The following is a 24,014-nucleotide window of genomic DNA, read 5'->3' as shown; positions in this document are numbered from 1 at the left end:
GAGAATCTATCATGCCTGGAAATAAAATCCCTCAATTCAACTAATACCAGCTTGGAATTCTTTTACTTGCAACTAAGTCGTCTCTAGATCTCCACTCGCATCGCCATCATTCGCTCTTCGTTTCTGTGTAAAAAGACCAACTCCTCAGTTCGACGTTCACCTTCTCATTTAGACTTTCAAGCACTTTATACCTCTGTATTCGTTCAATTCTCTCCATCGAACGCAATTCGTGCTAGATCGGCAATCACAGTTGGTTCCTATAAGGAAATAGGAAGCGGACCACATTTAGGAAAAGCGAAAGAAGTAGAACGAGATAAGGGCAATGACTCACAGAGCACACCCCAAGCCATCGTTGAAGAAACGAACACACTGAACAAAGAGAAGAGAGAAATTTTCTCGAATCGTAGCAATTACCAGGAGAGGTTGTCCACAGCCTCTTGCCAATCGAAGCGACGAAGCACCACCCACCTTCGAGTCCTCCCGTGTGACCATGGCCAGCAAATCCTTCTCCTGATTCCACTCACGCCATATTCAATTAACGCCCATCGGAAGAAATCGAGCAACAGCCTCACCAAACCGAATCGGAAGACAATCGAATCGACCTTGAAGCCGAAACGGAAGCACGCGCCGGCGACCCTTCTTCGTCGGTCTCCCATTGCTAGAAAGCTCCGCCTGCTGGAGCAAACCGTGAGGAGTATATAGAAGCGTGCGAGGAAATGGGCCGGGCCGGACTTTATAACTATATAGCCTTGTCAAACAACGCACGAAGTGCCCCCTTCGGGCCCATGTAGGCTGCAAGAAGCGGTTGATTAATTATTGAAATGTAATTTGGAAAAAAAGCAATGTGATGTCTTGTCAATCATGTCATCCTCATTCACTTTGAATAAGGAAAGCAGGTTAAGGAGTTGTTCAAATTGGCAATCTTACAAGAAACATGTTCACGACCTGCTTAGAGACTACCTATATAAAAATTACGATAACGTATGGAGTCGATGTTTAAGCATTCTAATGTCAATGCCATTAAACTTATCCAAAAGCTCCTTTAAGAAAGATTTTCCTATATTCAGTACATACTCACCTATATTTTTATTTGCGTATTGTGGTTATAAATTAGATTTTCAAAGTTGACTCAAGATACATAACGTTTTTTTTGTACATCTCAATGTACGTAGGATATTATGATGGCCGCGATGGACAATCCATCGGACGCAAGTGGAATGGGCAACGGCGGAGATGATAAATCGGCCCAATCTCCTTCACGAAAGCTGAAAAGAAATAGATAGAGTCGTGGAAAAGGAGAAGTTAGTCCAAGAAGAGTTTGATATCCTCCGGCTCAACTACATTAAGGTATGTGCCAGGGAGGCCTTCAGGCTCCACCCGATCGCGCCCTTCGACGTCGCGCACATCACCCTGTCAGATGTCGTCGTGGCTGGCAACTGTATCCTCGGGGGCAACAACATCCTCGCGAGCCGGATGGGTCTTGGCTGAAACCCTAAAGTGTGAAGATGAAACACGCATGAAATGAGGGTTCCACATATTTTACCAAGCTCACTCTCCCTCCTTCCCTCCTTTTTTTTTCAAATTAGTATTTATTTTTTGCTAACGTGGCATGTGAATTAGCACCACCTGGCAAATTTTTGCCATGTAAGCATTGTGACGTCAGCAAACTGATAGAGTGCTTCCGAACATGCAAATTACATGACTCGATTGGGAGTAAGAAAATGTTCAAGAACCTAACTTTTATATTTAGCAAGAGCTAGTTATTTGAAAAATGTACTTAATCATTTGTTCTCTATCATCCCATCTTGGGGGGTCTCGTGTAACGGCCCGAATTTCGACGTAATTCCGGATCAATAAATTGATATTATTTCGCATTTCATTTTAGTAAGTCTCGCCTGTAACCGATCATTCTCAGGATACTAACCTTTAGGGAATGGCTACCTAGGGAAATGTACGTGGACCTAAGAACTCGATCATGAGTCGACCTTCGGTGACGATCGAGGTCGCCATGACTTAGAATAACTCTAGGTTGATACGCTAATCCCCAAACAGCCTGCGTTAGTGAGAGACCCTAAAATTGAGATTGGGCGATTTTGATCGCGAAATTGATCCGGACTTGGATGTTGATTTTCGAGGTCGTGCACAACTAATTTTACGAGGATGACGTCATTTTAGTGTGGCCAATGATGTTTGGGGTAAGTACGGTCGAAAAATGGAATTTCGACCAGGAACTCAGAAATTATAGTTTTGCCTTCTGTGGGCACCGAGAGGCTGAATTCGGAGGCCGTTTGAGGTTATTTTTCACGGCCAAGGTCATTTTAGGGTGGCCATAACATTTAGAGTGGTTTTGGCCAAAAATTGGAATTTCGACAAAAATTGGAAAATAATATTATTTTATTCGAACTTTGCAGAATCAATTTTCGAGGGCTTGCGCGATGAATTTTCGTGATTCCGATGCCATATTATGTTGGCCACACTCATTTGGAGTTGATTTAGCCAAAAATTGGGAATTTAGCCTCGGGACCGGAAAATTACGATTTTGCCCCTAGGCCTATTTTTGGGTATTCGAATTTTTGGGGATTTTGGAAATTGAATTTGGGGATTAAGTGTGGATAAATATCAGCCCCAAAATATTGGACAAAAATGCCCTTAGATATTTTGCGGTTTTGGAAGAATGTGGACCAAGTGTTATAGGGGCAAAATTGGAATTAAGAAAAAAAAATTGGTCAAACTCGGACCAAATATTTAATTGCTTCTCCCCCTCTCTCTCTCCCTCATTCGCCATTTCCCCTTCTCCTCCCCTCCCTCACCGAAATCCCCTTCTCTCCTTTCTCCCCTCACCAAACCATCTTTCCCTCTCTCGGCCGCGTGGACGCCTTCGATCACCGCCGGGAGACCGTCGCCGCCGCCATGTGCCGCCGTGAGATGCTCGGCCAGCTGCTCCCCCTTCGCTCTAGCCGAGTTAGTCTAGAGTTCGGGTAAGTCGCGATCTAATCCCTATTTAGGACGTCGGGTATTTTCGGACTCGTTCGGGTATGGTTTAGAGGATTTAGAGTTAATTAAGGCGTTGATAATGATTATTGGTGGTTGATCATGGTTATTGGTGGCTGAGTATGGCTGGTAGTGGTTGTTGCGGGTTGGATTAGACGTCGGGAAATGAGTTTTGGTGGTTGGAATTCGGTAGAAATCGGTTCGGGGTGAATCGCGGATTCACGGTTACTGTATCCGCCCGGTTTACTATTTTTGTAGAGAATTTTGTGGGCCGAATTTGAAGAAGGTTTCTCCATGAAAGTTGTTCCCAACATCTTAAAGTATAACATATTTTAATTTGTGAATTTTTGGAAATCATTTGATGCCATTCGGAAGTCCATCTTTGGACCGAAATAAAACTGCCCGATTTACTGTTCACCCGACCTTCGGGTCTGTTCGAATTTTTATAAATTTTTTCAGGCCTATTTTCAAAATACTTCCTTCACAAAAGTTGTTTGAGACATTCGTGGTTATAACATATAAAAATTTCAAAGCTTTTCAAGGTGATTTGGGTGTTGAAATAAATATATTTTGAGGACAAAATGGTCTGTTGGAGCGAGTTGATTTTCGTCTGAATTCAAGTGACCAAAATAGGTGTTTCTAGTTGGAACTAAGTTTCGAGTTCTCCACAGAAAATGTTCAGCAAGATGTTTTACGCAACGTGTCCAAATTTTAGAATTTTTGGAGTTCTTTTACTATTTATTTTGATGAGATTTCGGTCACTGTTTAGGGTTCGGTTTAGGGGTTTATGTGGCTGTTTTGGGGGCTGAGATGAAGGCTGGTATTTGGTTGTCGTGGGCTGATTTGGGGACTGATTTGGCGAAGAAATTGGTGAGGATTTGTAGGCTCGATGATGGCTGTGATGTGTGGAGCGATCGCAGTTAATTTGTATAATTGATTGGAATTATTGTGACTGTTTGGAGACTGAATTAGAGGCTGGATATTTGTTGGTTACGGACTGATTTGGCAATGAAAAATTAAGGTTTAGTAGATTTGGATAGGGCAGTGATATTGTGGATCAATCGGGATTAGGTGTTGGGCTGAATATGGCGTGGCTGTGTGTCGTGTGTATGTGGCCGTGAGGTGTGGCGGTGTGGTAGTGTGAATGCGCATTGAATTCGCGTGTTAAATGTGTATGGCCGTGTGTTGTATTCGTATGACAAGAACGTGTGTTTGTGAAGTGTACATGAGATGTGAATTGGTGCGTGGCTATGAATGCGTGTGAGGTGTGTATGTTTGGTCGTGCGGCGGTGACCGTGTGTAAAGTGCGGTTTGAGTGGAACGAGGATACTGAGAAATGTGGAATTGGTTTGGAAGGATCCGTCCAGGGGGCGTGCGTTCACAGCGGGGCGATTTACGTCCCTCGATTTATGGTAGACGATGCCCGCCTGACGGGGGTGATGATACTGGCGTGGTCAAGACCGTTAGCTTGATGCGTTTCACGCGGGCGCGGTAGAAGGAAAGTGTGTGTAGGATTCCGTCCTGGCGTGTTGGTTTACGCGGGACGATGCCGTTCCACGACGAGGGTGACGATGCCCGGCTCGACGGGCTGTCGACGATGCGTGCGAGGTCGAAGACCGTTGGCTTTGATGCGTTTGCGCGGGCGCGGTAGTGGTGGGAAAAGAGTTGAGAACGACGGGATTTGGCTTGACATAGTGAGGATTGTGAAAGTGATGCATGGTGTGAGTTAGTGTGCGAGTGTGTTTGTATCGTGTGATGCAGTACACGATTATGGGGTTAAAATCCTGCTAGGCATGGTATAGGGACGTGCCCAGAAGTGAGTTTGCTTTATAATCGGTGCACGCGCCGGGCCGTGATGTATTCTTTGTGGTATGATTAGCGCGTGTATTGATATGTGGAAAGTGTGTGATGACATGTGTGCAAGAATTGTATGTTGGGATTGTGGGCTAACGTGCATGGTGCGTATGCAGAGAGTCGAGGTATGTGTGAATGTTTGATTGTTGGTTGTGTGGTTGTTTGGTTGCGCGTTTGGACGTGTCTGGAATTACGTGATAGCCTAGGTGGGGCTTAGGTTGTGACTTATTGAGATGTGATCTCATGATTGTTTCAACCAAACCATTTCAGAGCTCCCGCCTGAATGTCGAGATTGAGGTCGACTCGGAGTCGTCGGGTGAGCAGATAGCTGCGGAGGATTCAGGTGGTGATGCCGAGGACAGTGAGTCAGAGTGGACGCCTTCGGGGGCGTAGGGGATGGATGCGGGAGGAGGGTGCAGCACAGTTTTGGGAAGAAGAAAACATGTGAGCAAGTTTCGCCATAGAAGCAATGAAAAAAAAAAAAACCAAATAATAAATTTATTGATTTCATTTAGTCAAATTTACTTATTGATTTCACAATTTTTAATTAATCCAAAGCCAAATTAATAAATCAAAATTTATAAGTTTTACCGGCAAATGGTTTTTCTTGGTTTTTTTTTTTTTTTTTTTTTGGTCAAGGTTTTTCTTGGTTTAGTTTAGCGCTCGCTCTAATATTTTTCCCTCCTTCTTGACTTGGTCAAAAGTAGGCTTTAAAAAAATAAAAGAAAAAATAAGAGATATAAAGGGAAAAAGGAGAGCACGCACCAGGGAGAAAGGAAAAGAAAGGGAAAAGAAGAGGAATAAAGGGATAGAAGAAAAAAAGGAAAAGAAGAGAAAGAGAGAACTTTGCGTGTACGAGTCAAGCGGACCTCAACCGCAAGAATAATCCGTCACCGTCAATCGTGACTTTTGCAAAGTCTCCAACACGGGTCATCTTTGCACGTGCTTTTGTTTAAAAGCTTAATGCCACGAAAATCTTGAACTCGATAATACGCGATAAATTTATTCCCAAATTAATTTTTTGATTACAAAAATCTCAAATTCCAGACATCTGCGATAAATTTACCGCAAACTAATTTTTTTACTAGAAAAATCCCAAACCTAAGATACCTATGATAAATCTATCTCAAATTAATTTTTTCGACCACCAAAATCCCAAACTGATACATATGTGATAAATTTATCATCCGTTAGTTTCCGTTAAATTTTACTTCATCAAATTACCGAGCTGGATGACACGTATAGCTTGGTAGGTGTACCAATTTGGAGTTTTACCCCTCCATTTGTCACAAGTGCTTATCAATTTCTGATTTTTTCGTGTAATTAATCCAATTTAGCATAGGATAAATTTTATCACAAGTGTACAAATTTGAAGTTTTTTGTGGTAAAAAAATTAGTTTTGGTAAATTTATCACAAGTGTACCGGTTTAGGGTTTTTCGTGGTCAAAAAATTAGTTTTTGGTAAATTTATCACATATGTAAGTTTTGAGTTTTCATGATAAAAATTAGTTTTAGATAAATTTGTCACATATGCATCGAGGCTTAGAATTTTTCATGGTATTAATCCTTTCTTTAAAGATAAAAATGGTTTTTTCTTACTCGGGTTCTAACTTTGAACAAAAAGTTGTTCAACTTCAAAACATTGCTAAACTTGATTTCGTTTTTTGGTTTGAAATTGAAATGATGGAGAAATTTAACCGTGAGGAGTAAAATTCTTGGAAATTAAAGTGCAACGAAAAAGTGAATTTGGATGAAAGAGTAGATTAAACAAACTTACGGTGAAATTGCATCTTTTTGCTCTTTGTCGCTTCCTCGTTCGTGCCCCGACAATTCTCTCTCTCTCTCCGTCTTTTCATTTTTTTTTTTTCTTTTCAACTCCTCCCCAGAAGCTGCCTCCCTCTGTTCTTCTTTTTCTTCCTTTTCTTTTGCCGACCACTTCTCAGTTTTTTTCTTTTTTCTTTATTAAAGTTTTCCGTCTTTGCCGACCATAACCCCTTTCTCTCTCTGTATTTCTCTTTCTTGGCCATGAAGAAAAGCTCCATCCTTTTCTTTTTTCGGAGCTCTCTTTGGCAATGATTATATGCTGAAATATCTCCCGCCCCACTTCGCGAGAATCCTGCGCCTTTTATGCCCTGAGATTTTCTTGTTTTCATTAGCCGTGAGTTCCGGTCCGCACTCACGGTTCTATCTTTGAACAAAAGTTGTTCAACTTGGAAAAATGTAATGAACTTGATTTCGTTTTTTTTGGTTTGAAATTAAAATGATGGAGAAATTTAACCGTGAGGAGTAAATTCTTGGAAATTAGTGTGCAAAGGAAAAGTGAATTTGGATGAAATGTAGATGCTTCGAGAGTAGAATTATAACTGGACTTAAAATTTGAGGTTTTTTGGGCGTTAGGATTATATAAAAAAGAGGGAAGTGAAAGTTGATGAGCTTCGCTTTGTTTTTAATCATCTAGGACAGATTTGTAATTAGATAGCATATAATTTTCTTTCTCGCCCTCGTGCCTAGTGGCTAGGTCTCACCAGTCCTTGCTTAACTTGAGGCTACTGCTCTTATCTATCAAGTCTTTGTCCATTTCTTATTTCGAATGAGTGGCTGTGCTTACCACTCTTCTCTCTACTTAATTGTGAAGTTATCAATTAATCATTTAATCAAATTTATTGATTTCACAATTTCTTAATCAACCCAAAGCCAAATTAACAAAGCAAAATTTACAATTTTTCCAGCAAATGTTTTTTCTTGGTTTAGTTTAGCGGTTGCTCTAGTATTTTGTCCTTCTTGACTTGGTCAAAAAGTGGGCTTTAAAAAAAGAAAAAAAAAAGAAGAGATACAAAGGGAAAAAGGAAGAGCACGAACCAGGAGAGAAAGGAAAAGAAAGGGAAAAGAAGAGGAAGAAAGGAATAGAAGAAAAAAATAAAAGGAAAGAAAAAGAGAAAGATAAAATGATTTTTGCGAGTACGTGATACGAGGACCTCGCCCGTGAGAATAATCCGTCAATGTCAATTGTGACTTTTGCAAAGTCTCCTGCGGTGGTCACCTTTGCATGCCCTTTTCTTTAAAGATAAAATGATTTTTCTCACTCTGATTTTAATTTGAACAAAAGTTGTTCAACTTCAAAATAGTGCTGAACTTGATTTCATTTTTGGGTTTGAAAATGAAACGATGGAGGAATTTAACCGCGAGGAGTAAAATTTTTGGAAATTAAAAGTGCTAAGGAAATATAAATGCTTCGAGAGTAGATTAAGCAAATTTATTTTAAATTGCATCTTTTGCTCTCTGTCGCTTCCTCACGCGTGCCCCGACGATTCTGTCTCTTCTTCACTTTTTCTTTTCACCTCCTCCACTAGAATTGCCTCCTCTGTTCTCCTTTTTCTTTCTTCTCTTGTGCCGATCACTTCTCGCTTTTTCTTTATTAAAGTTTTCTCTCTTTTGCCGACCACAACCCCTCTCTCTCTCTCTCTCTCTGTATTTCTCTTTCTTGGCTGTAAAGGAAAGCTCCATCCTTTTCTTTTTCGAGCTCGCTTTGGCAATGATTATATGCCGAGAATCCTCTGCTTTTTTATGCCCAGATTTTCTTGTCTTTGGCCGTGAATTTCGGTCCCTAATTGCCGAAATTGTTTCATGTGAAGATGGAAACTCGCTCTCTCTTGACCTCGTCCTAAAAGTTCTTGTCAGTAATTCGGATCACGTGGGATTGGACATAAAGTTTCAGAATTTTTTTAGACGAAAAAATTGGGGATTAATGTAGCATTGGGTTTAAAATTGAAGGTTTTTTTGAGACAAAAAGAAAAGTTCGGGATTAAATTAAGACTGAACCTAAAATTTGAGGATATTTAGGGAATTAAGACAATATAAAAAGAGGGAAGAGGAAGTCAAGGAGCTTCACCTGTTTTAATCATCCAGGGGCAGATTTGTATTAGATAGCATATAATTTAACTTGAGGCCACTACTCTTCTCTACCAAGTTTTTGTCCATTACTTATTTCGAATGAGTGACTGGCCCCCTACTCTTCTCTATACTTAATTGTGAAGTTACCAATTATTTTTTTTTTATTTATAGATGTCTAACTTATTGATTCCATTTAGTCATATTTATTGATTTCACAATTTCCTTATCAACCCAAAACCATATTAATAAATCAAAATTTTTAATTTTTTCTGGCAAATGTTTTTGCTTGGTTTAGTTTAGCAATTGCAATCTTCCTTAAACACCTATAACTTGTAATGTGTGTTAGTTCAAATATTTGTATTATTGAATGAAGTTGAAATGTGCAGTCTTAATTCATTTAGATTAAATAGAACTTTATATAATACTTATACATAAATGCATGTGGGTTCCTCTTAAATAACAATGGGTAGCTATGTTAATAAAAATGTTGAATAGGTTTTACTTACCACCCAAGCATATTATTTTCATCCAACAATTCATTTAATATTGATCTATTCCTATTAAATAACGATGGGTAGCTATCTTTTATAAATATGTTAAATAGGTTTTACTTACCACTCAAAATATGTTTAAGCATATTAATAATGTTATTCAACTTTTTTTTTTGCTAGAAATAATGTTATTCAACTTGGTTGGTGCAAGATGTGAAGCAATTTGTATGTTCAATAGTGAGTCCATCCATTTAGATACCATGCAATGCATTTTTTATTTATTTAGTTACTCAATAAAACAATGCTCTCCGGACATTGAATCAACTCCAGTCCAAATATTTGTATTAAGAATTGAGTGAAATGTTAAAAAAATAAATGCATTAATTACTTCATGTAACAATAGAAAGAAGCTTTATTCTGATATCAATGTATGACAATGCAAGCTAAAAGAATTATCAATGCTATTTATATACCAACAATCCAAACTAAAATGTCAATACTTGAAATTGTGAAGTGTAAAAAAGAAGAAGTGCTCGTGCATTTCACGAGCACTTTTTTTATAGTACTAATTTACAATACTTTATAAGTGCTAAATTATCACATTAAATTCAAGAGCTAAACTGTGACATTCCGAAATTTCGTCCAATTGGGAATTATGAAATAGCCGATTTTATTAATGTACTTGAAGGCGCCTCGCCCGAATCGATCATCATTGTGATACTAACCATTAGGGAAAGGCTAATGGGGGATTTAAATTCGCACGACTAGAGGAATTCGATCGCGAACTGACTTTCACCATAAAATCGTCGAGGTGACATTTTGAGCCGTTGTAGGCCGATCTTAGGATAGTGATGGGCCGATTCGTTATTGTCATACACGTGGATCACGGGTGATTCCGTTTGACCCCGAAATGAATTGGACGAACGATCCAGAACCTATTCCAAACGATCGTACTTATCGGAACTAGTGATCGATCCTCGCGATTTTATTGACAACCGAAGTCGTTACGGTCTGAATAAATTGCACGTGACTCGATTTGGTATCAGTCACGGGTCGATTTTGCGAATTTCCCGAAAAGCCGCCCGTTAGTCAAAGATATGCACGAGTTACATTATATAGAATTTAATTATTAAATTTAGACCAAATTGGGCATCGGAAAATTAGGAAGCCACTGGCTAACGTTAGGACGACGTGGCAAGGTGTAACGTGCGATTTTTGGGCGTGCCTGAATCCTTCAGAAAAATTCAATTTGGGCAAGAAAATGAGAAAGTGACCATTTTACCCTAAGGATTTCTAAAGGGCTAATTATAAAGGGCAAGGGCATTTTGGTAATTTTGCCCTCAAATTTGGAAAAGACAATTTTGCCCTTGAACTTTTTGAGAAATTACAAGATTGCCCTTGGATATTTTGGAAAGATTCGATCTTCGCTAGTCGGTTTCAAGATAAGATCGAATCCGGCCGTCTGGATGAAAAGATTAGAGAAGGGCATTTTGGTAAATTGCCAACTATGGGTCAAAACTTGGACAAAAAGCCTCGACCCATTCTCTCTCTCCCCCATTCTCTCTCTCTCACCCTCACGGCTCCATCTCTCTCTCCCTCCCGAACTCTCTCTCTCTCCCCATGAGCCTCCCCTCCCGCCGCTCGCCGCCCCGCTTGGCCGTCCGACCACCGTCCGCTCTGCGTTCGCGCCCTCACGCCGAACCGTCGCCATCGTGACTCTCTCTCTCCCTCTCGGCCTCCCTCTCTCTTGGCCGTGAGTCCCACCGCCGCCGCCCAAAGCCACCGTCACCCGCCTGTTCCTCCCAATCACCGCCATCGTCACCGCGCGCAAGCCGCCGTAAAGCTTGGTTTTGCCGGGCTTTCGCTCTAACCGTGTTAGTTTAGAGCTTGGTAAGTCGCGATCTAAATCTCGCCTAGTATATCGGGTTATTTCGGGCCCGTTTAGATGCGATTTGGTGGAAATTAGGAATTAATTGGATTAGCGGACCTTAGGCGTGAAATCGGGAATTTTGGTGGAACTTTAGAAGTTAATTGATGGCTGTGATGTGTGGTTTGAAGTGCTGTGATGGGCTGTTTGGTACGCGGTTAGTACCATTAGGACCGGCTCGTAATTTGATGGAAGTGTCACGAAGAGCCGAGAATGAAATATTGTGATTTTGGGGTGTGAAAATGGCAAATTGATGGCTGTGATGTGTGGTTGGAAGTGCTGTGGATGGGCTGTTTGGCTGTGGTGGTTTGCGCCATTAGATCCGGCTCGGAATTTCATGAAAGTATCGTGAAGGGCCGCGATTGAGATATGGTCATTTTGAGTGCGAAAAATGCCAATTTGTGTGTTGGTTGTATGTTGTGATGTGACTGAATAGGATTGATTGATTTGGGCGCATCTGAGAGCGCGTATTTGATGCTCGAGTGTGTGCACGTGTGAGACTTGTGATGTGCGACGTGCGTGTGATCACTAAAAGGCCCTGAGGCGTGTTTACGCGGGGTTCAGATAAAATCTGGTATGTTGGTGTGTACGTGTGATCACTAAATCCCTGAGGCGTGTTTACGCGGATCGTGATATGACTGTGGGATCGGGCCGAGTATTATAAGCTTGGGTCGCGATCACGTAGGCCTGTCGCATTTGGCGCGAGCTGAAGAAAGTGGAAATCGGTCCGAGGCATGATCAGCTCGGGTGAGACCGGGATCGGACCGAGGCATGGTAAGCTCGGGTTTCGATCACGTAGGCCTGTCGCATTTGGCGCGGGCCGAGGAAATGGGATCGGACCGAGGCGTGTGATGCTCGGGGTGCGATCGTGTGGGCCTGAGGCGTGTTTACGCCGACCTAGGAAATGGGATCGGACCGAGGCGTGTGATGCTCGGGGCGCGATCGTGTGGGCCTGAGGCGTGTTTACGCGGGCCGAGGAAAGTGAGATCAGGCCTGAGGCGTGTTTACGCGGGTCGCGATGGCAATTAACAAAAATGATGTGATTGGTGCGTGACCGAGCGTGGAATGTGGAATTGGAAATGTGGTGTGTTCGATGTGTATGTGGGCATGAGAATGTGAGTGATTTGTAGTGCGTGTGGTTGAGATGCGTGTGAGAATTGTTTGTTATGATTGCGGACTAATGTGCGCAGGCCGTTTATGCCAAGAGTCCGTGTTAGTGTGATCGTGTGGATGACTGATGTTTGTGTTTATTGCTTGGTTGTGTCTGGATATGTCTGGAATACGTGGTAGCCTAGGTAGGGTTTAGGTTGTGATTTATTGAGAAATGTCTTATGGTTGTTTCAACCAAACCATTTCAGAGCCCCCGCTTGAGCCATGAACATATTGAGATCGACTCGGAGCCGTCGGGTGAACAGACAGCTGAGGAGGATTCAGGTGGTGATGCCGAGAACGGTGAATCAGAGGGGACGCCTTTGAGAGGGCGTAGGGACTAGTTCTGGGAGCGAGGCAATAGTTTGAGAGTGCCCCATTTTTGGATAATGCTGATCTAGGATGCTGATCCTTTTTGTATTTTGGAAGTTAATAGTTACTGGTTCGGTGTGATTGTAAATTATAATGGATATTGTAAATCTTTGGAAGTGTGATGTATATATATACATATGTTGGCGGTTTTGCGATCTAGTTATTCCTGGTAATCTCCAATTTTATTGTCTGGGATTTTATAATTGTTTCCGCCGCGAATTAACTCTGATGGGAACATTGGGTCGGGCGATGTGTTCCCCCGGGACGTCGCACCGATTCGACCGAGCCAGAGGGAAGTCACGGGTTCGATGGGGTTTGGGGCGTGACAACCCGGTTTAATTGGTATCGGAGCAAGGACAGCTCGATTTAAGATGATCAGAGCTTGGAGTGATAAGGAGTGGAGACCCAGGATGGTGATAGTCGGTTAGAGGAAACTTAGTAAGCCATAGGTATACTTAGTGTTACACGTATTCTAGACCTGTTTGTTGTGATTGTTGGTTGGATTGGAATGTGATAATGTTGGATGCGCAAAGGCCTGGACTCGAGGTAAGTACGAACCCAATTGATGTGGTTTGGTGCTGTGTGGTTGATTGTCTGCTAAGTGGATTACTGTGTGAATTCACTGCCTAGGCCTAGACTGGATTAGTTGGCCTAGGTCTCTAATTCCCGTATAGAATTATAACAGGTAGTATAGTGATAGAAAGTTGGGACTATGAGCAGTGAAGGAAGAGGTGTAGGACGGGACCCAAGAAGGGGCGCAGGAAGAGAAGCAAGAGGCAGAGGTCGCGCTCGAGCTAGAGCGGTAGAGGACCTTGGAATGGGTGCCAGAGCGATAGAAAACCCCGGAGTTGGTGTTGAAGCAGCATAAATCTCGGAGTTGGATGTTAGTGGCCGTAGCTAATCTTCGAGTGGATGGAGTGATAAGGGCCCTCGAGGAGGTTGGGGTTTTGATGGGCAAGCAGACTTAAGAGCGAAAATGCCACCATTGCCCAAGCTATTGAGGCTGCATTAGCCGCGGCCGTAAATGGTAATAATGGAGATCAAGGACAGGGGCAAGCGAATGCTAATCGACTAATGCATCAACTAGTCGAACAGTTTATGAAGTTGAAGCCCCCTAAGTTTGATGGCCGAGGTGATTTAGAGGCTGCGTCATTGTGGATAGAAGAATTGGAGAAGGCTTTTGAAGTACTGGAATGTAATGATGAGGAGAAAGTGACGTTGGCAGCGTATCAATTGCAAGGGAACGCAAATGATTGGTGGGAGGCCACCATGGGACGAGTATTTCCCGCTGGTACTGCACAGAATTGGGCAATGTTTGTGGAGACTTTCAATAGCAAATATTTCTCCGAGAGTGCCCAAGAACAAAAGTTGGCGGAGTTCATGAGACTTCAATCAATGGCGCAGAACAATGGGAATAGTATGAGGCCGATTTCACTCGGTTGCCTAACTTTGCCCCGAGAATGGTGGAATATCCACTAGATAGGGCTCGGAGGTTCAGAGAAGGTTTGAGATAGGATCTTCGCAGCCAGATGCTTTTTCTGAATCTAAGGGATTATAATGAGATTTATGAGCGAGCTCAAGCGATTGAGCGGGATCTGGTGGATAGGAATGTCGCTTCTGGGTCGAGGTTTGCCCAAGGTAGGGACAATCGCAATTTGGGAAAGAGGCCGATGATAGATAACTGACGCTTTGTCCTTCATGCTAGAAAGAATATAGGGAAACCAGCCCATTTTCAAAATGATCCATGTCGGGTATGTGGAGGAAGGCATGGGACTGGACCGTGTCCCAGTAGGAATATGGTATGTTATAGATGTGGCGGAGAGGGCCACCAGGCGAAGAATTGTCCCAACAACAGACAGGCGAGACCGCCAGCTTTATCGCCGCCGCCTAGAGTTAGAAACCAGGCTGGGCCGCCTGTACCTCCGAACCAGAATAGGCCGCTGGCTCAAGGACGAGTGTATGCAATGGCCAGAAGGGAAATGGAGAATGCGTCAGGCGTGGTCACAGGTATGGTTTCTCTCTGTGATCATGCTGCATGTGCTTTATTCAATTCGGGAGCGTCGCATTCCTTTGTGTCTGATCAGTTTGTTGAATTGACTGGTATGGAACCGCGATTGCTTGACGTTGTGTTATGTGTTACCACCCCGTTGAATGATAAGATTTTAGTTTCGTTGGGGTGCCCGGATTATAAGATCGTGATTGGTGATAGGGAAGAGAGGATTGATCTAGCGGTCTTAGCAATGTATGATTTCGATGTGATAGTGAGAATGGACTGGCTAGTCAAATAGAGGGCAGTAATGGATTATGATAGCAGGGTGATCCAATTTAATCCTGTTGGACATCCGGAATTCAAATTTGTAGGAAATCGAGGAGAGACCTCAATTCCTTGGATTTCGTCACAGGAAATGACGAAATTGTTAGACGAAGGATGTGAAGGCTTTCTAGCGGCTGTAGTTGATTCGACGGCTGAGGAGCCGAGGCTAGAGGATATAGCCGTGGTGCGCGATTATCCCGATGTCTTTCCCCCCCAGGAATTGCCGGGATTGCCACCAGAACGGGAAGTGAAGTTTGTGATCGAGTTGGCACCTAGGACGGAGCCAATCTCGAAGGCGCCTTATAGAATGTCGTTATCGGAATTGAAGGAATTAAAGGTGCAGATGCATGAGTTATTGGACAGAGGATTTATCCGTCCAAGTGCATCTCCATGGGGAACACCAATTTTGTTTGTGAGAAAGAAGGATGGGTCACTGAGGCTGTGCATAAATTATCGACAGTTGAATCAGGTGACGATTAAAAAATAAATACCCTCTTGCCAAGGATCGATGATCCGTTTGATCGGCGCAAGGGGCTTCGTGTTCTCTAAAATTGATATGAGAACAGGATACCACCGATTGAAGATTAGAAAAGAGGATATACTCGAAAACGGCATTTAAGACGAGGTGGGTCATTACGAGTTTACAAAGAACGCCGTTTGGGTTGACGAATGCCCCTGCTGCGTTATGGATTTAATGAATAGAGTGTTCAAGGAATTCTTAGACCAGTTTGTGATAGTCTTTATAGACGATATATTGGTGTATTCGAAGAGTCCTGAGGAGCATAAATTCCATCTGAGCAAGGTTTTGCAGACCTTAAAGAGAGAACGCACTGTATGCTAAGTTTAGCAAGTGCGAGTTCTGGCTTAATCGAGTTGCTTTTCTCGAACGTGTGATCTCAGGAGATGGAATTTCGGTAGATCCGACAAAGATTGAGGCCGTAATGGAATGACCGAGACCAACAGCAGTAACGGAAGTTCGAAACTTTTCGGGTTTAGCCGGATATTATAGACGCTTCGTGGAAGGGTTTTTGGCGATAGCAACACCGCTGACACATTTGTTGAAAAAGGAAGCGAGGTTTGAATGGACAGACAAGTGTGAAAGGAGTTTCCAAGAGTTGAAGCATTGACTGACGACGGCACTGGTGTTGACTATTTCGTCGGGACTTAGAGGATATGAGATATATAGTGATGCGTCGTTGAAAGGGGTGGGATGTGTGCTGATGCAACATGGGCAAATAGTAACCTATGCATCAAGGCAGTTAAGGCCGCATGAGTTAAATTATCCAACGCATGACCTGGAGTTAGTCGCAATAGTGTTCGCCCCGAAGATTTGGCGACATTATCTATGCGGAGAGAGATTTCAGATTTATACCGACTATTAGAGCCTCAAGTATTTATTCTCTCGTAAAGAATTAAATATGAGGCAAAGTCACCGGATGGAGTTGCTGAAGGATTATGACCGTGATATTCTATATCACCCCTAAAGGCAAACCGGGTAGCGGATGCGTTGAGTCGGAAATCAAGCATCACGCACTTGATGGTCAAGGAATGGACCTTATTAGAGAAAGTACGAGACTCGGAGTTTAAGTTCGAGGTGAGTCAAGTCGCAAGCCTGCTAGCCATGCTCAGGATTGAGCTGGAAATCCAGGCTAAGGTTAGGGCTTCACAGACTACAGATCAAGAGACCCAGAAAATTCTTACGATGAACTCTACTGAGAGGAAACCGGACTTCCAAGTATCTGAGGATGGGATATTGAAGTTCCGAGGATGAGTATGTGTGCCAGACGATGCGGAACTGAAGGAGGAAATTTTGTCGGAAGCGCATCATAGTAGCTATAGTATCCACCCTGATAGCACGAAAATGTATCAAAACTTAAGGCAGTATTACTGGTGGAATGACATGAAGGTAGACATAGCCAGACATGTGGCTAGATGTCCGACTTGCCGCCAGTGAAAGCGTAACAATTCGTAAGCCGGGGAGGACCGTTGCGACCTTTGGAAATCCCGAATGGAAGTGGGAACATATCACAATGGATTTTGTAATGGGATTGCCAAGGAGCTAAAAAGGCCACGATTCCATTTGGGTGATTGTCGATAGAGTGACTAAATCGGCACATTTCTTGGCTGTACGAAAGGATTTCGCACTAGATCGATATGCTGATTTGTATGTGCAACAGATTGTTAGATTGCATGGGGTGTCTGTGACAATTACGTCGGACCGTGATCCTAGGTTTACTGCCAATTTTTGGAAAAGTCTACAGACGGCATTGGGGTCGAAGCTGCAGTTTAGTACTGCTTTATCATCCTCAACGGACGGGCCGGGCCCGAAAGGACGATTCGAACTTTAGAGGACATGCTTCGGGCATACGTGCTCGATTTTCAAGGCAAGTGGGAAGAACAATTGCCTTTAGTGGAATTCGCATATAATAATAGTTTTCAGCAGAGTATCGGAATGGCGCCGTTTAAAGCGTTGTATGGCAGGACACGTAGGACGCTCGTGTGTTGGAACGAAGTGGGAGAAAGGACTATCACCGGGCCAGAGTTAGTCCAACAGTCGGTTGAGGCAGTTAAGATTATACGCGAAAGGCTGAAAACAGCAGAGCCGTCAAAAGAGTTATGCAGACAGAAGGCGGAGACCTTTGAAGTTTCAAGTAGGAGATCACGTATTTCTGAAGGTGTCACCCATGAGGGGATTATCTTGGTTCAGTAAGAAAGGCAAGTTAAGTCCGAGATACGTGGGACCGTTTGAGGTGTTGGAAAGGATTGGGGATTTAGCGTATCACCTTGCGTTACCGCCAAATATGTCGCAAGTGCATAATATGTTCCACGTATCGATGCTGAGGAAGTACGAACCGGACCCAACACATGTGCTGAACTACGAAGAGATAGAAGTTGACGACAGAATGTCGTGCGTTGAAAGAACAATCAGGATCGAGGATCGGAAAGAACGAGTTTTGAGGAACAAGACGATCCCGATTGTCAAAGTGGTATTGGAACGTCATGGGACCGAGAGCACAACTTGGGAAAGCGAGGAGTTGATGCAACGTCATTACCCCCAATTGTTTTTCGAGGACGAAATTTTTGTAAGGGGGAAGATTGTGACATTCCGAAATTTCGCCCAATTGGGAATTATGAAATAGCCGATTTTATTAATGTACTTGAATGCAGCCTCACCCGAACCAATCATTACCGGGATACTAACCATTAGGGAAAGGCTAATGGGGGATTTAAATTCGCATTTACTAGAGGAATTCGATCGCGAACTGACTTTCAACCATAAAATCGTTGAGGTGACATTTTGAGCCAGTGTAGGCCGATCTTAGGATAGTGATGGGCCGATTCGTTATTGTCATACACGTGGATCACGGGTGATTCCGTTTGACCTCGAAATGAATTGACGAACGATCCATAACCTATTCCAAACGATCGTACTCATCGGAACTAGTGATCGATCCTCGCGATTTTATTGACAATCGAAGTCGTTACGGTCTAAATAAATTGCACGTGACTCAATTTAGTATCAGTCACGGGTCGATTCTGCGAATTTCCAAAAGCCGCCATTAGTCGAGATATGCACGAGTTACATTATATAGAATTTAATTATTAAATTTAGACCAAATTGGGCATCGAAAAATTAGGAAGTCACGAAACGTTAGGACGACGCTTGCGGGTGTAACGTGCGATTTTTGGTGTGCCCGAATCCTTCAGAAAAATTCAATTTGGGCAAGAAAATGAGAAAGGGACCATTTTACCCCTAAAGATTTCTAAAGGGCTAGTTATAAAGGGCAAGGGCATTTTGGTAATTTTGCTCTCAAATTTGGAAAAGACAATTTTGCCCTTGAACATTTTGAGAAATTACAAGATTGCCCATGGTTATTTTTTGAAAGATTCGAACTCGGCCTCGGTTTCAAGATAAGATCGAATCCGGGCCGTCGGATGAAAAGATTAGAGAAGGGCATTTTGGTAAATTGCCAATTATGGGTCAAAACTTGGACAAAAAGCCTTGACCCATTCTCTCTCACCCTCACGGCTCCATCTCTCTCTCTCCCCCCGAACTCTCTCTCTCTCCCCGTGAGCCTCCTCCCGCCGCTCGCCGTCCCTTGGCCGTCCGGCCAACGTTCGCTGTAGCACCGCCTGTTCGCCGCCCTCACGCCGAGCCGTCGCCACCGTGACTCTCTCTCTCCCTCTCGGTCTCCCTCTCTTGGCCGTGAGTCCCACCGGCCGCCGCCCAAGCCACCGTCGCCCGCCGTTCCTCCCGATCACCGCCGATCGTCACCGCCGCCGCAAGCCGCCGTTAGAGCTTGGTTTTGCAGCCGCTTTCGCTCTAACCGTGTTAGTTTAAAGCTTGGTAAGTCGCGATCTAAACCTCGCCTAGTATATCGGGTTATTTCGGGCCCGTTTAGATGCGATTTGGTGGAAATTAGGAATTAATTGGATTAGCGGACCTTAGGTGTGACATCCTGAAAATTGTCCATTTGGGATTTGTGAAATATTTGGTTTTATAAATGTACTCGTAGTTAGTCCTCGCCCGGAACTGATCATTCTTGGGACACTAACCTTTGGGGAAAGGCTAATCAGGGATTTAAATTCGTGCGACTAGGAGAAAATTCGATCGTGAATTGACTTTCGACCATAAAATCGCCGAGGTGACATTTTGAGCCACTCTTGGCCGATCCAAGGATAGTTAGGGGTCAGTTCACCACTGTCATAGTAGTGGATCGCGGGTGATTCCGCCGAATCACGAAATGAATTGACGAATGATCCTAAACCTATACCGAATGATCGTACCCCTCGGATCTAGTAATTGATCCTCGCGATTTAAATGACAACCGAAATCGTCACGAACCGAACGAACTTGCACGTGACTCGATTTATTATCAGTCACGGGTCGAATATGCGAATTTCCCCAACGAGCCACCCGTTAGTTTGAGAAACGCTCGAGTTGCGTTTAATAAAATTTAAATTATTTGTTTGAACCCAAATCGGACACCGGAAAATTAGGAAGTCACAACGGGGCGTTAGGACGACGTTGCAGTTGGAATGTGTAATTTTGGATTGTCCCGAATCCTTTAGAAAAATTCGATTTCGATGGGAAATGAAGGAAGTGACCGTTTTGCCCTTAAGGCTTTCTAAAGGGTTAGTTTTATGAGGCAAGGGCGTTTTGGTCATTTTGCCCTAAAATTTGGAAAAGACACTTTTGCCCTTGGACTTTTTGAGAAATTCCAAGATTGCCCTTGGATATTTTGGGCAAGATTCGATCTCGGCTGTCAGTTTCAAGATAAGATCGAATCTGGGCCGTCGATTTGGATTGTGAGAGAGGGGCAAGATGGTAATTTGCCACTTTTGGTCAAAATGTGACTATTTAAGTCCAAAACCCATTCTCTCTCCTCATTTCCTCTCTCTCTCCCTCACGGCAGCCCCCCCTCCTCACTGTGAGCTCTCTCTCTCCCCTCTCCCGTGACTGTGACCCACGGCAAGGAAGCCGCGCCGCCGCCGTGCGCCGATCGCCGTCCGCCGTGCCAAGCCGCGCCGTTGGCTGCCGTCCCCGTCAATCACCGCCGATTGTCGCTCTAGCCGAGGTAGTCTAGGGCTCGGTAAGTCGCCCCCTAAACCCTATTTAGGATGTCGGGTATTAACGGACTAGTTTAGACTCGGTTTAGTGTGGTTTTAGGGGCTGTTTAGCGTTGGATTAGGGGTTGATTGTGCTGGAATTAAGTGCTGGAATTGTGGACTGATCATGGCTGAGAAGTGGGTTGGATTATGGTGATCTAGAGACCAATTTAGGGGCTAATTAAGGTTGATTTATGAGCTGGGTTAGAGCTAGAACTTGAATTTTTGAAGTTGTTGTGAATCTCGGATTCGCGGTTACTGTACCCGTCCAGTTTTATATTTTTGTGGAGAATTTTTTGGGCCTAATTTGAGGAAGTTTTCTTCATGAAATTTGCTCCTAACATCTTGAAGTATGACATAATTTAATTTGGGAATTTTTGGAAATCATTTGAGTCCATTCGGAAGTCCATCTTTGGACCGAAATGGGTCTGCCCGATTTACTGTTCACCAGACCTTCGGGTCTGTTCGAATTTTTATAAATTTTTCCAGGCCTATTTTCAAAATACTTCCTTCACAAAAATTGTTGGAGACATTTGTGGCTATAACATATAAAAATTTCAAGGCTTTCCAAAGTGATTTGGGTACTGGATGAGATGCATTTTGATGGTCAGGTGGCCTGACCGGACGGGTTGATTTTCATCTGATTCCAAGTGGCAAAAAGAGGTGTTTACAGTTGGAACTGGGTTTCGAGTTCTTCATGGAAAATGTTTATCAAGATGTTTTGCACAACATATCCAAATTTCAGAAATTTTGGAGTTCGTTTACTATTTAATTGAATGGGATTTCGGTCACTGTGTAAACTGCCCAATTTTACCCCGATTCTTTGGATGTTCGTTTTTATGAGCGGAATGGTGGGGGTGTCGGGGTTGAATAGTTGCTGCCTCGTGACCAGAATTTATGCTTGAATATGTGTTAGATGAGTTGATTTGAGGATGAAATGAGGATGTTTCGGGGCTGGAGTGAGACTGATTAGAGTGCCGGACGATGTGGATTGAAATGACGGACATATAGTCCGATTTGGAGACGAATTGTGTCGGTTTGAATGGGCTGTGATGTGGCTGTGTTGTGGTGCCCGTTATGACTTGAATTATGCGTGGAAATGTTGAATTTGTGCCTTTGAACGTGGCTGTGTTTGTGGGCCCGTGAGTGGCCTTGTGTGTTTATTGTACCGAGATTTGATGGATTGAAATATGCTTGATTGTGTGCACGCTGGGGCCGGATTGAATGAATTGTCAAATAGGCCATATCAAATGCTTTGTGAGCATGAAAAGTGTATGTGAAATGTTGGGTGCACGGGCCGCGTGTGATTGGCCAACTGAGTGGCAAGTGGTTGTTGAGCATGTGCATGAGCAAGAAAGTGAATGTGGTGTGGCATGTGCGATCGTGGGAATTGTGCCGTCCTGAGGCGTGTTCGTTTACGCGGGACGATGCCCGGTATTACCGGAAGACTGCCAGCCTGAGGCGTGTACTTCAACGCGGGTTGCGCAGTAGGTGGCAGATGTTGAGCCTAAGGCGTGTACTTTAACGCTGGCAAGAAACATGGCCTGAGGCGCGTACGCTTACGCGGGCCCGAAAGTGTTGTGAAAATTGGTCGCAGTGAACCTGAGGCGTGTACTGTAACGCAGGTCACTGGCGAGTGGTATGGAAAGGAATGTGATGAGGCAAGTGGGAATGCGTGAAACATGAACTAAGCATGCATGTGTTTGCATATGATGTGGGTGCGACTAACGTGCAGGTAGCACGTGTGATAGGCCCAGGTAAGATCAATTGATGTGCCTGCTTTGTGATGATAGTATGTGTGTGATTGTGTTTTGTGTGATTGTCTGGAGGTACGTGATAGCCTAGGTGGGGTTTAGGGTGTATGCTTATTGAGATGTGATCTCATGGTTATTTCAACCAATAATTTCATAACCCTGGCCTGAGCGATGAACCTTCCGCCGCCGCCGCAGCGTTTTGCAATACCGTTGCACACCGACAATAACGTGGTAGAGTACCCGACAGACGAGCATGAGGCTCAGGAGGATTCAGACTCGAGTTCTAAGGAGTCGGATTCGGAGTGGACGCCATCTCGAGGGCGTAGGGGCTAGAGTAGGGGTTGAGAGTAGGTCTTTTGAGGTGTACCATTTTTGGATGTTAGGATATCCAGGCTATCGATCCTTTTGATGTTGATGGTTAATAGTTATCAGTTCGGTGTGCTGGTGCATATGTATGGTGGTTTTGTAAATTGTGAATATTGTATAAGTTTGGAAGAAAAATGAATATGTATCTTCTCCTTTGTTTATCCCAATTTTTATTTGCCCGGGTATTAGTGGCTTTCGCTGATCGTTTTTAAATCTCTGATAAGTTTAATTGGGTCGGCGATATCCTGGGACATCGCATTAATCGACCAGAGAAGTGTGTCGCGTGCTCGATGGGGTTCGGAGCGTGACATTAGGCGTGAAATCGGGAATTTTGGTGGAACTTTAGAAGTCAATTGATGGCTGTGATGTGTGGTTTGAAGTGCTGTGATGGGCTGTTTGGTACGTGGTTAGTACCATTAGAACTGGCTCGTAATTTGATGGAAGTGTCGTGAAGAGCCGAGAATGAAATATTGTGATTTTGGGTGTGAAAATGGCAAATTGATGGCTGTGATGTGTGGTTTGAAGTGCTGTGATGGGCTGTTTGGCGTGTGGTTCGCGCCATTAGATCCGGCTCGAAATTTCATGAAAGTGTCGTGAAGGGCCGGGATTGAGATATGGTCGTTTTGAGTGCGAAAAATGCCAATTTGTGTGTTGGTTGTATGTTGTGATGTGACTGAATAGGATTGATTGATTTGGGCGCGTCTGAGAGCGCGTATTTGATGCTCGAGTGTGTGCACGTGTGAGACTTGTGATGTGCGACGTGCGTGTGATCACTAAAAGGCCCTGATGCGTGTTTACGCGGGGTTCAGATAAAATCTGGTATGTTGGTGTGTACATGTGATCACTAAATCCCTAAGGCGTGTTTACGCGGGGAATTGAACCGGCCTGAGGCGTATTTACGCGGGTCGTGATACGACTGTGGGATCGGGCCGAGTATTATAAGCTCGGGTTGCGATCACGTATGCCTGTCGCATTTGGCGCGGGCTGAAGAAAGTGGAAATTGGTCCGAGGCATGATCAGCTCGGGTGAGATCGGGATCGGACCGAGGCATGGTAAGCTCGGGTTTCGGTCACGTAGGCCTGTCGCATTTGGCGCGGGCCGAGGAAATGGGATCGGACCGAGGCGTGTGATGCTCGGGACACGATCGTGTAGGCCTGAGGCGTGTTTACGCCGGCCGAGGAAATGGGATCGGACCGAGGCGTGTGATGCTCGAGGCGCGATCGTGTGGGCCTGAGGCGTGTTTACGCGGGCTGAGGAAAGTGAGATCGGGCCTGAGGCGTGTTTACGTGGGTCGC

The sequence above is a fragment of the Syzygium oleosum genome, unplaced genomic scaffold (genome assembly GCF_021117445.2).
Source record: "Syzygium oleosum isolate NSW1041296 unplaced genomic scaffold, Sole_v2.1 Sole_v2.24, whole genome shotgun sequence".
Classification (NCBI taxonomy): domain Eukaryota; kingdom Viridiplantae; phylum Streptophyta; class Magnoliopsida; order Myrtales; family Myrtaceae; genus Syzygium; species Syzygium oleosum.
The sequence above is the reverse complement of the archived record's forward strand: the minus strand, read 5'-3'. Positions refer to the sequence as shown.